Genomic DNA, 17942 nt, shown 5'->3' on the forward strand with positions numbered 1-17942 from the left:
TAAGCGGGCATGCACGATATTGACAAATGTTTGTTAAACAAAAATAAACTTCTTAAAACTTGATATACATGCAGTTCATTATTAATTTGGAGACCCTTTCAGAAGAACATGTTTCCGAAAATGTGAATTTAGGAGGATATTTCATTCAGAATTTTCACTCAACTGTACAGACAGTTATTGCATCATGTAATAACAATAATAATTTCCATACAGAAACCATTTTGTGGGTATATAACTTTTATTTGCATTTTTCAATTATTATATTGATATTTAACATAAAATCACTCTAATGTGTAATTTGTTGAAGTAAATATGCTTTAGCACAACGTTCAATTGAGGATATTAAAGATTTGTTTCTCAATTCTTGTCTTAATTTGTTTTATATGATCATACCATAATATGCAAATGTATCACTATAGAATTGTGTGCGTGGTTTGTTTGTCAAACAAGATCATTTTGCAAAGCTGATCTAAGACAGTGGGATTCATTATTTGAAAATGTTACTTGATCATTCATATATGGAGATGCTAAGTGGAAAATGGTGTTTTATTATCACATTGTGATAATTTACCCTGTCATGAAATGGCATCAAAATCAATGTTTTAAATAGTTTAATGTAGATAATGCATGTACACTGTAATAATAAATTTATATTTACTTACCAAGCCGATCATTATTGCTCATAATGATAACCCGTCGCCGTTTACAAATATTTACGATTCGGACCAAAATCATTTGTTATGCCCTTATTCTACTAACACACAAATGCATTGGTTGCTGTTTGAAAATATATATGTATAAACTTTTTCCATGTCGGCATAAAGCGCATAATTGTTCTAGCTGCATTTAATAAAAAGGTTTCGCCACTCTAATCTTTGTTCTTGAATATTTGGTGTTTTTCATATTGTGATAAAACTATTACAGATAGATATATGTTAAAATCACTTTAATGAATATGATACTTGTACATGTTCATGCCGAAAAATCTATCGGTAATATACACATTTGAAGCCATTTATATTGTAATTTATTTTAATTTCATAAATCAAAGTGGAAGCTGCGTTTTATCATATTTACCCAACATACATAATTTTAAAAGCGTTTAATCTATGTTATAAAGCCAGCACATAACCTCTAACCTGTAATGAATATACATTTGTTAGTCTTATAGTTGTATCACATCACATATTTACATTTAAAAAGGATCTTTCCTGTATGCTAATTGGTGTGATGTAAGTTCGGGCCTATGGCTTTTTAGTTTGTGATGTGGTTTCTTAAGTGTTTAGAAAATTTAGTCTTTGCGACATAGAAGATAGAATGCTTATACTTAAGATAGCAAGTATTAATAGCATACCATAGTTTTATTGTATTGCAAACCGTGCAGATAGTGTGCCTTACATACTGAGTCCACACACTAAAGACTTTGAATCTACAAAACCAATAATGATGATACTACTAGTAATATTGTTTCTGATAAAGTCGCGCTTCGAATATGCTACCCATTCCCTTGTTATATTCGTACGCATTTGCCTTTTGAATTGTTTTTATCAAGTTGTATACGTTAAGATTTTTTTAATTTAAAATACCTAAAGAATCACCGTAATATACAAAATATTTTTGTCAACGCCAGCAGTCACAAAACAAGTAGTGTTATTATAACATAGCATTAACATTAGTCACATACCATATTGAACAAAACCATTAATGGAATTGTGCTCATACGAAAATATTCGATTGTAATATATAACTAGTATATGCTAAAAAAGGTGTTTGTTTCCATTTAAATCGCCAAAAATAAGGGAAGTTAGGTCAGCGTATTTTTGTTTGTTATTCATTGAACCTTTTTACTTTAAAACAAGCAACTTCATAATGCACCAACGATAATCATAGACAGCAACGATAATCATAGACAGAAACCTTTATAATGTCTATGCAACATCCTTTCTAACTATGTAAAGTTGGAAATAAGTAAATGCTCCAAAACAAACAATTTTCTGTTACAAAGTCGATTCAAAATAGCAAAGCAAATTTTAGGGTCGCAACAAAAATAGGGCCGCTCGTGTTATTCAAAACAAACATTTTTTCCCACCTATGAATATGTAATTTACACATGTATATTGTAATAAACCAATGATTTTGACATTTTTCTATTGAACGGATTGTATACAATAGTTGCCCAACAAAACACATTCACGCTGTGTCGACTCCTCCAGATCTCCTCGACTAAGTAAACACTGTGAATACCAATCTCTTCCTCGACTCAAACTAACCAAAGGCGCCCTCGAGCCTTCCTTAGTCGAGATTGAGTCAATGTGGATGTTGAGTGACGTTCTAGAATATAGCCATTAGTCAGCTTAACAGTCCTGTTGTATGAAATGTGTACAGTTACTGTGGTAATCAGGTAGGGAAAAGTTGAAAAGGTATATAAACTTCTTAGTAGTAACTCTTAGTTTTTATTTCAAACTTCCTACATTTTCCTAGTTTTTCTTAGTTTTTTGTAAATAATTTTCCTAGATTTCTCCTAGTTGTTTCAAAGGTGCTGCTGGAAAGCCTGTAACAGTGTGTTTGAAAAGTTATATCTTTGGAATTTATTTGGATAAAATACATCCACGCTACTTTTATTCAGTTTGATATTGGTTAGCCGTTCTGTATTACTAGATGTTCTGTTTGAAGACAGGGGAAGTGTTCTTTGTCATGATATCATGTTTACCCATTTAATGCTGTTAATTTTTCATTTTGCTTTGCAATTGTTTGACGGGTTTTATAAACGCTCTGTGCGCATAATCAAACGCCGACAAGATAATCATCATATACATTTAATCACCATTTAAAATAGTATATTTACTTTCAATATTTATTCGTATGATGCGTTGTCATATTTTTTGTAATTTAGGCAAGTGATCGTCACATTTGATTAACCCTTCAGAAGATGTTCATCACAAACTAAATGTATTAGAACCAAGGTTTAATGTATTTGTATCTGATAAAACTGGGCCTTGTTGAAATCTAAATAGAGTTTACGATATTCAAGGACGCTTCGTCCCATAATACGAAACGTAACAAAAATGAAAAGCATTTTTGTTTTCAAATGGAGAAAAAAACAGATATATGCATTTTCAAATCTTACCGATCCAACTCGATTCCGAAGTCAATGTGTTAACAGACAATACGTTCAAAATGACAATCGGTGCAATAATACAGACAGTTGTTCGGACAGTATTTATGCTTCACACGCAGAGGACCCGTTTAGTTATGTGCTGTTTTTGTATTATTGTGCTACTTTTCTGTGATGCTTTATTGAAAACATTCTGTGTATTATTGAAATCGAAATCACTTTTTGTCGGCCTCATTTACATTACCTCACCAAATATGATTTAACAGCTTTAACTCTTTTACGTGTTTAAATCATATTCCATGGTTATGATGTTAATATTATTTCAAGGTTATGAAGTAGAAATGTGTTTGAAAATGACATCTTTGACATTTAATTGGATAAAATACATTCGTGTCACCTTTTTGTCAGTATTATGTTTGTTTTCCGTCCTGTGTTTATAGATGTTCTGTTTACAGACAGGCGAAATTTTCTGTGAAATTTTATCATCGTAAAGTTTATACCCGTTCTATGCTATTGATTCTTCTTTTTTGTTATTTAATTGTTGGACAATCAGATATTTGCTGTGCCTTTTTTATTAATGTGATATTTATACCCGTCCTATGTTGTTAAATGTTCTTTTGTATTTTTGTATTTTTGGAAAATCCGATATTTGCTGATCCTATGTGTCAGTGTGATATTAATAAAGCTTTGTATAATAGTATATTGGCGCAAAATCACACGCCGAGTAGAATATTGCACTATTAATAAAATCAATAATTGAACTAGTACAGTTTGTTTTTCATTAGTATATACGTATGATGCGTTGTCAAATATTGTTTGTAATGTAGGCAATTTATTGCATTTTGAATCACCTCGATACGTTAATTATGTGTTCACCATTAAATCACATCCTTGTTCAACCTGACGCCTTGAAGTGTTGTATAGTTTGGCAAGATGATGAAATGTGAACGAGGGCAAAATGATTTATGTATTAATATTTTACCTGATTCAATACATGTTACTTGCAAGAGCCATAGTTTGTATTTGCATAATGCATATGCTTTTCGATGAATATGTAAAATACGTATTTGTAACAAAATGCACTGAAATCCAGCTTGTAAATTCAAATCGTTTAACGTATAAGTGCCTATTTTAAATGCAATTTGTAAAAATAAATATTTCACGATTTTATGTTAGTGGAATATGGTAAACCAATGCATGTCTTGTGAGTAATGTAATTATTTTCATGAAGCATAACGCGCATTTGCAACTGTTTGTACTGCATTCAAGCATAAAATGACGTTTGACAAGAATCTTGCGCAAGTCTTCTGAGCAAATGACCTGCTTTTTTCACACTGGGCTTTGTCGATACTTTCAATAAAGCATTTCCTTTGTCTGAGACTGTGTTTATTTTACGGACCGTCAGTACCATTCCTGTTATATTACCTAGATATTATCCTCGGTACAAACATAACTTTTATCGAGGCTATATACCCGTGCTGGACACGTCACTAATTTAACAATATTGCATGGTTACTTCCATGTTAAAGAAATTAAGTTTATGCGAAGATTGTGTATTATTGTATCAAGATACGTGGCAAAGAGTTTCATTAAAAATATTTTTTTACTCAAAATATTTTCATATCTAATAAGTATATTTAAATATTATATCGTCTAATAAACGATCTATAAAATGTATCTAAATAATTAATTATTGACATCGGACCACTTAGCGGGCGAGGAAACTCTGTTGAAGTAGTGAAATCGTAAATAAAGAAATGTTTTCGAAGCACTTATTTACACCTATTTACACCTATTTGTACCTTTTATCTTATTTTAATTGGAGTAAGCTATGCAGACTTGGGTTCGGAAGAAAGAGAAATGTGTATAAAAAATTGGCGTTTCCATCTAAAATAAAATTAGAATTGTGTAAATATTTGCTTAAAAATGAGCAAATGCGTTGTTCAATATTTCTCTGCATATTTCTAGTGGTCAGACCGGCGAAATGCTCATTTAAGCCACTTTAACTGGAAAACATATATTTTTCATAAAAAAGCAGCTCAACCAATATAATATACATAACCCTGAAAAAACCACAAACAATCTTCGCCAATGGTCCCGCCAACAAGCTTCCTCTATGCGTCTCGTTGCTGGGCGAGTCTCTACAGCTACCCCAACGTTTTACCCATCTCCTTAGCACCTCTATTCAGGTCGTGACGCCACGTGGTTAAACGCTGCCCTTTCGTTCTTTTTCCTAAGGGATTCCAGGTGAGAAATTTTCTTGTCGTATTGTATGCACGCAGGCGAAAGGTGTGGCCTATCCATCGCAAAAGTCTCTGACGAATGTCTTTTTCAAAGAGCTGCTTCTTCGTTCTTCTCCATTATATGATTTTTCGTTGGAGATCTTGGCTGGCAAGCGGATTTTGAGGGTTTTCCTCCTGAGGCTGGTTTACCTAAAGACCTGAAGATTCTTTATAATTGTGACTGGTTATTCAGATCCCTGCTCCATGGAAGAGCATTGGCTTTTCTATTCTATTGAAGACCCTAATCTTGGTGGTGATGCCCGCTGCGCTTGATCAAAAGATCTTTTTCAGCTGATGGAAGGCTGCACGTGTTTTGCCAATTCGAGTTCTAACGTCTGCATCAGTTCATGGTTGTCAAGATTGTTGCCGAGATAGAAAAAACGGTCCACCTCCTCCAGCGCCTCGCTTTTTTCTGTGAGAGGTTTGTTCATGGATGCGAATGGTCTAGAAAACATTGCCCTTCCCGCTGTCTGTTAATGGTGAAGCACAGTCTAGCTGAGTTATCAATTATCCTTGTCTGTTGTCCTTCTCTGTTGTTGGATTTGAGAGAGAAGAGTCGGATCGTCGGCAAAGTCGAGGTCGTTCCATTGCATTTCGTTCCGTTGCTGACCGGTCAAGGTCTTCATATACCATCTATGGTCAGCAGGAACAATTAAAAAGAGAGTAATCAGTATTGACTCACTTCGATGCTCACTTCGAACGCGTCGGTTAGCTGTCTGCCATGACCGATTCTGCAGGCCACACTATCATAAGACTTCCTGATTATATTGGTGATTTTTCTTTGCACGTTTTAGTCACCAGAATGGCTCTCTGTCAACGCTTTCGAACGCATTTTAATGATCTATAAAGTTGACATACTGGGTCGCATTTCACTCCAAGGATAGTCCTAGAATAATGTGTTGGGTTTTGATCTGATCGATGAACAATATCTCCTTTAATAAAACAACTTGGTGGTCACGAAGTTGCGGGTCTGCCGCGTATTTCATTCGGATTAGCAGTTTAAAACAAATGTGTTGTTATCATTACACACAGTTGTAATTCATTGGAGCGATGTCGTAACTCTGGTGTTTGAAGGGCTTTCATCCTCCCCCCCCCTTCCAACTTTTATCAGCATCAGTTTCAATCGTGCGACAAGGAGGTGATCGTCCGAAACAACGTCTCCTCCTCGATTGACAAAAGCGACTTAACCTCCTCACAAGACACAAGTAATCGTTCTGGTCCTTCTTTGCCAGGTATGGGACACCCGAGTTGCCTTGTGTATCATTCTGTGATGGAAAACACTTTCTCCGATACAAAGTTACTTGTGGGTTGGCAAATCTCTCAATTTTTCGTTCATCTCGCATAACATTTGCTTCCCCGTGATCTTCTTATATCCACGGTTGTGCGTTGGCGTTAAAGTTACCCGTTAAAATGATGTTTCTCTTTGGTCTTTCAACATGATAGTCGACAGTCGTCTGTACAAGTTGTCCTTGTCGTCTTCTTCATTTTCAATCGTCGGGTTGTAGCACTGGATAATGCCCACGTTGATCCTCTTCTTTTGTGTATGAAAAGTGACCGCCATGATCCGTGGTCCGTACGCCTCCCACCCGATTAGCGCTCTGTGATGTGATTTAGAAAGCATCAGGTCTACTCCCTGTGTGTATTCTGCATCCTCCTGCGTATGCCCTGAGAACAACAGTAACTCATCAGAAGTCAGTCGCTTCTGCCCAGAGCCAGTCCATATTGATTCATTGTTTCATAGGATGTTTAGTTTGAAGTTACTAATCTCTGCGACCACTTGGTCGGTCTTCCCGGCTTTTATACATGCTTTCGTAATTCTATGTTCCTATGGTAGTTGAGGTCCTGGTGGAGATAATGGTCTTCGGTCTGACGGCTTTCAGTTGACATTCTCTTTCGGCGTCCGGATTCATACTCAAGCTTGAGTCCACCACATTCTCCCAGGTCCTTGATGTATGCTGTTATTAAATTTGGTTTCTTTGAAACAAGCGACACGGTAAGGTAGCCAGTCTTACGCAAACTGTCATTTTTTCAGCGCGTGCCTGGAATCGTCCTTGGTGTCCTATATATGCGCATATTTTGCGACTGAAATAAATCAAGAATATCAATAAAATATTTGTATATAAAACAGCCGAACTGAATCAATTTAGAAAATATGTTGGTTGAGTTATGTGAAGAGTTGCAAATTGGCGAGATAGCCGCCTGCACCAAACGAAATGAAAGAAATATGCGTTATTTAGTTGGCTGACTTACATCAAGAGATATTAACCTTAAGATCCTGTCAACCATTCTCACGACCCTTCCGATGTTGAGACAACACCTTCATACTAATGGACATCCACATTGTGCATGAACATTCGGTAGGAAAATCACTGATATCAAGAGAAGCAGCGTTTTGGAAAAACGTGCTAAATGCATATGCGTAAAGTGTCGTCCCAGATTAGCCTGTAGAGTCCACACAGGCTAATTAGGGATGACACTATTTTAGTACATGTATAGAAATACTCAATAATGCTACCTTTTATACAACAACGTGTTCAAGGATTTTCGTCTTTCTTTAATACTGTCATTAAATATATTATCTTACAAATTTATATTTATATACTATATCTATAATTATTTTATCTTGTTATTATGTTAAGTAAAGAATACTTAAAACATTGAATGAAAATTATTGCCCTTTCCCGCATTTGAATCTGGGACGTTTGAAGAAAACAATTAGTGTGCTACCACTGCATTTCACAGACTGTACCGTTAGTCAGCGAAACATATGTTAGTACTAAACATTTTTTCCGAAAGCTTTAAACGCTTTTTATTTTACAAATTTTGAATGATTTTCGTCAATTATTTGTTTAACCATTATTTTTTTATTATTCTTAGTCAGTACTGTAGTGTTTATTGCTGTAGCAAAAAGGATACATTCGTTTTTTTTAATTAAGGCAATCATTTTGCAAATCGTAATTTACAAAACCGAGCTAGAACCTTTGAATGCAAATAAAATTAATAATCACAAGACGTGTCTTTGGGCTCACAAACTCTTTATTTTTGTAATTTACATCCCTTAACAATCGTTGAACAAAAGTCCTTAAACGAATAGATAAACGAATAGATTAAGAAGTCAATCAAAATTCCCTAATAATATTTGTTGTCATTCCTCATAACACGTTCAATACATGTTGGACTCCTATGATTTCATATATGTACAAAATATGTATAAAACTGATCCGAATTTATTGGTATCCCAGCGAAATCATTTTTCGAAAATTTGTATGTCACTGATCCTATTGACTTAAACAGAACACTCATTTACGTTTACAGATAATAATTAAGGTACCTTCATTGTTAGCTTTGGGATCATGTATGCATAAATAAAAACAACGAATATATCGTTTAATGTTACGCTATTCAAGAGTTCCGATTACCGATGACATGTTCTAGACAAAAATATGTTATGATCTAAAAGTTGGTAATAAGGTATAACAATGTTATTTGGGCCGCAGGCATTTATTTACATGGGAATTTATTTTGACTTCTGATCAATTTTAACTTGTGTTATTAAAATAGCAGATGTAAAATAGGCACTATACATGTATTGGTAAAACCGATTCAGAGCCTATATTAAAATTAAAAAATAATCCAGGATTCCATGATTAAAATACCTCTAAAATTTACGTTCACACGTCCATGGAATCATTGTAGGTGAGCAAGTGCGTCTTTCGTCTGCAAATTCCAATTTACAAACCGTTTTGAGCTACTAAAATTAACTTTTAAATTTAAATCATCAGAATTTATTTCACATTTGCATTGTGTTCTTATATTCTGACGTCGCGTCGGTTGAACAGATACGCTACAATTAGTGGGCGATCGACGTATTCGACCTTACTTAACATTCAAGGATTATTAACACGAACAATGATGTGCACTTTAATCTTAATCTGTGTTTTGTTGCCGACTTACAGTTCGCCTCTGTCGATAGCCAAACTGATTCCAGATCCTGCTGCTCTTGTTATGGACTTGGCAAAATTTGCTGTCAGTATATATACCCATATTGATAAGACAAACTGTCCCTCAAAAGAGAAAGAGGAAATTATACAAACATTGTCCCACAAAATCGATAATGCGAGTGAGTCTCTGTATACAAAGTTGTTGATCACCCTGCAGTTCAATAGAATAGAAGAGACTCAGCCTGATGTAAAAAGCAGAATGATAGATTTTAAAAATTTCTAACGGCAAGGCAAACGGAAGTTGGTGGTGATAAACGCATATTTGTCGAAAATGCCTACAAAGCGGTTGCAAAGGTAAGATTCCTGTCAAAACACTTGCTGGAAAAAATACAAGGATCTGGTAAAAATATCATCCAGCTGGTATCCGACACTTCTCGATGTAATCGGACAGCTATGGATACGATGGCAAATGAAAGTTTAGAATTAATGGCTAATGGTATGCTCATTGAAATGACTTGGTTAAGCATGTCAAACAATTTTTGCTTGGAAGTAGAGAAGACGTTCTGGGGAAATGAGCTAAAACCGTGATGGCAGGCTTTCAGCAAGAGTATAATTCTTGTTCGGCAAAGGAACGAGAGATGGCTCTAGAAGATTGAGGAGCGCAGGAGACCTCACAGTTCTTCACAACAACAATGAACAGCGATATCAAAGGCCATGGAACGATATTTTCCTAATTGATAATGGAATTCCCGCCAATTTGGATGCTACCAGGTCGAAGAAAAACATTCTTGATAAATAAAGGAAGCGATAAAACTAAAATTGTAACTTACAGTAGAACTGAGAATTCCCTGTCAGGATTTTCACAGCGAAAACTCTGTCCAAAATTGTTAAAGAAAGAATTACAACCGGGGTTAATGATGCGGATAACATTGCGACTAAAGTTAAATCAGCCATTAATGTGAAAAATGTCAGCTATAGTGCTATGATCGTCTACTTCGATGGGGCAAAATACCAACCATCAACAGTAATTGATCCAGATGAATGTTTTCATATACATTTTTTAAAACGTTTGTTTACACTATAAAAACGTCAGAACTAATCAACATGAAATCAGTCATGTCATAATAGATAATAATGGAGCTAACATTTTATCGAAATTTTGCATTCGGATAGGATAAATATATATTGTTTCTCATCCATTCACTTGAGAAAAAAATTTGATATTATTTTTAGAAAACTAATAATAGTAAATGTTATATTGGGTATGGAGTTCTACTTAGTTTCATCACATTATGCCCTCTTGGCCACACACACGCAACAGATTTAATAATTTGTTTCGTCTTACGTATCAAAATATTTTTCTTTTTAACCACAAGACCCAAAAACCAAAGGTTTAATGTTTAATACATTGTATGTAAAATTGTAATCTGAATATCTTTAATTTTGTTCAAATTATCCCCTTGAGTCATAACGTTAAATTGTTAATGTGAAAAATAACTATATTTAACTACATGTGGCAATTGGGTATTCGTCACTTATCCAAAATTTCTTTGTTACATAATAAAAATAGCAATATTCTCTAAAGGATCCCAGGCTTTTTTAGCAGATACAGACAAGCATTATATCGACTACTGTTAATCGATTTGGTGTCCCATCAACTGGAACAACTGGCTGAAACTTGAAGATACGGAGCATGGATATTTCACCGTTTATGCTGTCCATGATAACATTGACAGTACACATTCGTTATTATCCGACACAGCTGCGAAAAATTAATTGTCATGTTGCTTACTTGGTGCGTGTTTCTTTCTTTTTATTGCGTTTTAGATTGACCCTTCAGGAGAAGTTTTTCACCGATTCAAAATATTTGAACCAAGGTTTAATGTATTTTTATCTGATAAATCGAAGCCGCTTAGATATCTAAATAGATTTAAAGATATGCAAGGACGCTTCGTCACTGAAATCGAAACGTAACAAAAATGAAAAACACATTGTTTCAAATCGAGAAAATTCAGCTCGTCTGATCGTTTCAAAACTTACTTATCGAACTCGATTCTGAAGTCCATTTGTTAACAGACAATACGTTCGAAATGACAAACGGTTCAATAATAAATACAGTTTTACGCTTAGAATATATGCCTCACACGCAGAGGATCCTTAATCAATCAGGTTTTGAAGTATTTGTGCAATATATCTGTCATGACATTTAAGATTACGGAGAAGACGATAAATACATGTTGTTGAATAAATTCTTTAAACAAATTATCGGTCATTATATTGGAACACTATCAAAGTTTTGCATAAATGGCATTATAATTACAAGTATCTAAATACATCATTATTAGTCCTTGTTTGTCTCTCGATTGAATTGTGTTGATTTCTAGACGGGATTTTTATTGCGTCGTTTAGTCCGGTGTAATTTGTATTAATGTTATACTTTATAGTGATGCTTAATTGAATGCATTAAATGTATTTTTGAAATTGAAATCAATGTTGTGCCGGCCTCATTTATATTATCTCACAAACTGTGACTTAATAGCTTTAACTCTTACGTGATTCATTCATATTTCAAGGTTATGATGTTAATATAATTTCAAGATTGTGAAGATTGTGAAGTAAAATGTGTTTGACAATTATATCTTTTAATTTATTTGGATGAAATACATTCGTGCCAATTATTTGTCATTTTAATATTGATAAACCTTTCTATGTTAAAGGCACCGTCAACCACGAATGGCGAAAACTGAAAAGTTCTAAAATACCGTATTTTTTACAATTATAAGTTTATATTGATTAAAATATCACGACTGGTATATTACATTACTTTAAAAATCTCATATTTTCAATATATTCGGAAATAAAATTTCGCGATGTGAAATCGAAAGTACATCGCAAAAATATGTGACACAACGATATACACTATAAATAACGCAAGTAGATTGATCATGTTATATATTAAAAATATTCAATTTACTACGCATGCACAATTTGCATTCCTGGGTTTACCACGTGACGATGATGATCAGTCTACTGGCGTTAACTGGTCGTTACCTGGTACAAGTACCCAGTAAAATTTATTACAGAATATACTTAAATATGAAAACTTAATAACTTTTTTCAAGTAATTTAATATACCAATCGTGATATTTTAATCAATATAAATTAATAATTGTAAAAAGATACGGTATTTTTGAACTTTTTTCGTCATTCGTGGTTGACGGTACCTTTAACAGATGTTCTGTTTGCAGACAGGCAACATTTAATGTGCCATTATATCATGTTTACCCGTTCAATTTTATAAATTGTTGTTTTTTGTTTTGCAATGCTTGCACGCGTTCTATAAACGTTCTGCGCACAAAATCAAACGTCGACTAGATTATTGCCCTATTAATGCTATCACTATATGAAACAGAACATTTATCTTCAATGGTTATGCGTTTGATTCGTTGTCAATTAGTTTGTTTGTAATGTAGGCAATTGATCATACATTTAGGTATACCCCTCAGGAGATGTTCATCACAAACTTAATGTATTGGAATCAATGTTTAATGTATTTGTATCTGAAAAAAATGGGCCTCGTAGATATCTAAATAGAGTTTACGATATGCAAGGACGCTTCGTCCCATAATAACTGAAGCCATGTCTCATTACACGTTAAATACATGTTGGACTCAAACGATATCATATCGGTTCAAAAAAGCTGTATGGTCCGCTGTTATTGGGATCCCAGCGAAATCATTTTTCGAAAATGTGTATCAAATACGCAGTTTGTACTATTGACTTAAACAGACCACTTTTTTACGCATACAGATAATAAGTTAGGTACTGTCATTTTTTGCGCTTCGATCATGTATGTATATATAAAAATGTGAATCAAATTTGCAGTTTTATGTCACTGGTACTCTTGACTTAAACAGAACACTCATTTACGTTAACAGGTAATAATTTAGGTACGTTTAATGTTTTGTTCTGCGATCATGAATGTATAAATCGAAACAACGAACATCGTTTCATGTTGCGATATCCAAGAGTTTTGATTACAAAAGAATAAAATCTTACATAAACCGGTGATTCGTATTTATTGTTTAATACCTTTCGATATTTTTTTCTTTTTTAAGTGATTGCAATTTATATAAGGACATCTTTGTGTGCGCTTTATTTAACCCTCGTTAAGACTTACACCGCATCTGTAACCAACTGCCGCATAGAACGTCTGGATTTCCTGGTCAACGAAATCTGTCAGACATTCCTTTTTTATTTTAAGCGCTATATACCCTCTTGTGTATTTCAATTATTTTTTTAGAACCATCAGAACAGTCACAACTTTTGATGATTTTTTTTATATTTCGCGTATGACTCGAAAAGTGTTATTAATGTTATTTTTTGTAATTGTCATAGGATTGCACATATACATGAAATTCCTTTTCAATGACATTAGTGTCTTGTACATTTAGAAAATGTGTATATCTAAGAGCATGTTCTTAACCAACATGTTGTCTAGTTTCAATAAGAAATTTGTGGTTGGAACATCTGAGCTTTGCAAGTGCTTTTCTATAGTGGACTGGTATTTTAAGCGATAGTTTTCTGGTTCAAACAATGATTTATACATTGGGGTCAATGGTTCAAGCCCCGTTGAGGGTTACTTTTTTTTCTTTCTTTAATTTTAATGTGTTTTATTTACTGGAGCTTATCAGATCCGATGTTTACATTTATCAATATAAACTAGTTAAAGACAAACTTCAACACATGCCAAAATATATGAAAAGGCCCTTTTACGCTTAATTGTAAATTAATGCACGCTATACAAGTAGTGACTATAGCATTGAATCTGCAGCCTTATCTAATGAATTTATGCCTTTTTTCGAGACGTGTTTGTATAACAACCGTACACTAAGCGAATATGGAAATATAACGTCGCATACACTTTCGCACATCGCTGCATTTGAATATTAAATCTATACCGATAGATGATCAATATAGAGTGACGTAAATCACCTATGTGTGTAAAGGGTCAAGTTGAGGTATAGTATGGCATTTTTTTATATAAGATATCTATATTTTCACGTTCGCACACAAGTTTCTATTTTCATGCTTGCTTGTGTTTTCTGAGACTATTAAAGTCTGTTGAAGTCTGTCTGCAATAATTTCAGTTTATTATATTAAAGGACGAGGAATACTCATCATTGAGCGTTAGCCAAAAGTTTACAGCATTTATTAACTTGTACTCACTAATAAACACAATTTATATTTCTGAGCATACGATGCGCTTTTTTTATCATCTTTCATAATTAAAATAAACTTGCCTCCCTTTGAGTTGTCTAATACGAATTTAAGAGTAATGTCCCGTTAATCAAAGCTATGTTTAGAACGTGCTTGATTTCTATTTTTTGGTGTTCGATAAGAGCGGTATTTGACCTTATTTTCGCCTGTGTCTATAGTTTTCAATACAAATGAAGCTACTGATAGTTGAAGTTTATCCAGTTCGCAATTGTTTGAGAAACAACAGATTGTTGGACGATATGCTACATATGAAAACTCCACGCACGAATTCCGATCTTCGTTGTGAGACCAACGGTGAGATGGGGCTCAGCATGAGAGGTAATTCAACAATACATTATTTTCTTTCTTTATAGCGTACAATTATTTATTTTTTAACTATCTAAACGTTAAGATGCTTTTTTTAATAGGCATGCGTAATGATTTTTTATTATGTTATATATGAAATATTTAAACAAATTCAACCATACGCACATGTTAAATTTAATTGTGTTAACATTTTAACCATTTCCATCATCAGCACATAATGTTATATACTCGTTGATCTACCGTTTCATTCCTTGACAAATTTAATTGTTCTGTAGTGAAATTACAACCGATTCATTTTCCTAACAGCTCTTATTTTTCCACATTTCAAAAGCCTACACTGTCGTTTGATAAGCTTATTTGTATAGGGTACACAAAAATAATAATGAATTATCATAATGATACTGTAAACATGAATACTGTCGTAAATGTAAAACATGTAGCGTGTGAAGCTGATATATAAACTTGCAGCGCATTTCTTAAACTATACTTTTTCATGGAATAAATTAATTTTTTTAAGCGTTTATGCCATCAGTCTTCACCAAAATACATACCCCTGTGTATGTTAAGGAAGGCTGCCATACAGAAGTCGCACAATGAATAGTGCGGTGGGCTGGTGTTACGTTTTCGTTCGCTCTTTACATGTTAGTGTGTTTGTGGATATGTTTATAAGATGCACATCCCGCATTCATAGATCAAAATTAAATTGTCACAAATAATTTTAACAGACAAACACTATTACCGCTCTCTAATATTTTCATGCCGATATCGATAAAAATTCAGATAATTGTTCCGCGTGATCAGACGTCCTCACGTACAACGCCCGTCCTTACATGCAACATGTCTAAGGTTTCAGATTGTCGTTCCACTGCACAGCTCTAAATCAAAGGTTTTAATACGGATTTGAGATTAAAATTACACGATACTAAAAGCAGTGTCGCGTTCGATGCCCATTCTTGTTAAAGATCAACGTCTCAATTTAAGGTTATTTGCCAATTAAGTGTTTTTGCTCCATACTTTCTGCTGAACGGTAAAGAAAAGTATCAAAAGAATATATGTTGGTCTTTTTCGGACATGGCTTGTTCTTTATTGAACAAGCATTACTATGAGGGTAAACGTCGCATCATATGACACATTGTTTTGTCTTCCATTTCAGTTGTGTTAGCAATTCTCCTCTTCCGGTGTGTTGGGTCGGCCAGTAAGTTAAATAAATTATTATTAATTTAAAGTCGACCTACTGTATATCATTAAGGTGGACCAAGGTTAAGGCACGTTTACCTCATATTGAAATTTCCAGTTTGTGAGAAAAAAAATGGTACAAGCTACAGCAGACACGCTAAGGCAATTATGACGATGCCGCAATGGGGTTTTAATTTTTTTCACATGTCAAAAATGAGTCACATTAAACATGCTCTGTCGTATGTCAACACTTTCTGAACAAGCATATAATTTAAAACGAGTTTTCAAATGTTTTTGTATGAAAACCGTGTTTTGTCAATCACAAAGGCATAACTTACATATCAACCTTCAGAACATTTTATAAATTCGTCTTAAATACCTTTGCAAATAAAAAAAACTATTAGTTCTAAGCCCAATTCCCAGTTAATTTGAGTACTCATTGAAATGGTTATACTGGAGTCATGATATTGATTGTTTGGTTTGTTTGTTAGAACGAGTATTTTCATTAAAATATTTAAATCAATATTTACTCGATAAAAATGACACTTCTCGCGCTTACTATTTCACAGTATTAATGCACATCCTTTTTTCTCAAAATAGTTCTAAATGACTGACTGGCGGCCAACTTCTAACTACTTCTTTAACATATGTTTAAAACAATGACGGTCCATCCGCTTATTATTAAAAGTGGATGTGTGTGAATATGATTTGTGTTTGACGATATTATTCAAAACAAAAGACATGTCGCCATTTTAAAATGTGTGTGTTGCCGACTAGCCGCTATTTTGTCGAACAAATGTCTGTGTACGTCAAATTTGTATGCCACTTTATAGACGTCATGTACATGATTATGGTCGACACATTTTTTGGCAAAGTGCGTACATTTTACAATCAAATTAATTTATTATTAGTCCTCCTACAATATGTTTATGATTGACACGAACATGCAGAAGATTCATATAAAATTATTGTTTTAGATTAATACGCATACATACCCATTCGACACAGGAGTAGAGTCGAACTAATATAGCCTGTTTTCCTATCAATTCGGTCACTTAAGGGCTGTGGATTGTTAATAAACAATAAAATAAATAATAATAACGCGATATGTTAACAAAATATACATAAGTTTCTCTGGTTCGATGGCGCTTCTGTTGAGGGGGAAAATCCCTGCCTTTAAAAATGCCGAAATGATGTTTAACAGGCTGGCAGCCTTCAAGTAGGCCTTGCAGGCGATGCTAGCCACCTCAAACTTTGTCACTACCTTTCCCATATCAACCTTTCAAATTACACAACTTGAAAGGTTGATATGGGAAAGGTAAATGAATTTTATACAACAACAACGGTTTATACCTGTTTTGGACGCATTTTTCTATCCCAAAGCTTATGAAACAAATGTTGCATATACAAGCTTAGAATTCGGACATGTGCGGAGACGCGGATTTAGAGTTTATTACGTCATAATAAAGTTGTCGAAAAGATAGGAATTACCGAAAAAATAGGAAGGAAGGCTACCCTGCCGCTCGACTCTCGATGTTCATCGTGTATGTTTTGCCGCAAAAGACATACTAGGACGTTTTACGTGTGTGAGATATTATTTTTAAATCATACAATGCAGGGTTAAGCTATAGAAGACAATCCATATTTTGACCAAAAAGTGTTGTAACTTAAAATAGACGTAAAAGATGGTCAACTTGTGTGTGTCAACAAACGCACATATATTATTGTTAAACATTTGTTACAGGCTTTTCAAAAATAATAATTAAATAAATATAGAGCGGTTAACTATTTCGGCTTTAAAGAGCTAAAGTTTCTGTTTGATGTTAAAGCTTGTCATAACCT

General features: G+C 33.9%; 1 protein-coding gene across 3 annotated transcripts in view; it reads left to right on the plus strand.

Moving 5' to 3' along the window:
* The first annotated feature begins 14785 nt into the window (after positions 1 to 14785).
* Positions 14786 to 17942, plus strand: part of LOC127842822 (deleted in malignant brain tumors 1 protein-like) — a 70830-nt gene continuing 67673 nt past the window's right edge. For all 3 annotated transcript variants that reach the window (XM_052372569.1, XM_052372567.1, XM_052372568.1), the window contains exons 1-2: positions 14786 to 14936; positions 16078 to 16119. The gene's annotated coding sequence lies outside the window, so the exon portion shown is untranslated. The remainder of the gene's footprint in view (positions 14937 to 16077; positions 16120 to 17942) is intronic.

Source organism: Dreissena polymorpha, chromosome 8 (genome assembly GCF_020536995.1).
Source record: "Dreissena polymorpha isolate Duluth1 chromosome 8, UMN_Dpol_1.0, whole genome shotgun sequence".
Classification (NCBI taxonomy): domain Eukaryota; kingdom Metazoa; phylum Mollusca; class Bivalvia; order Myida; family Dreissenidae; genus Dreissena; species Dreissena polymorpha.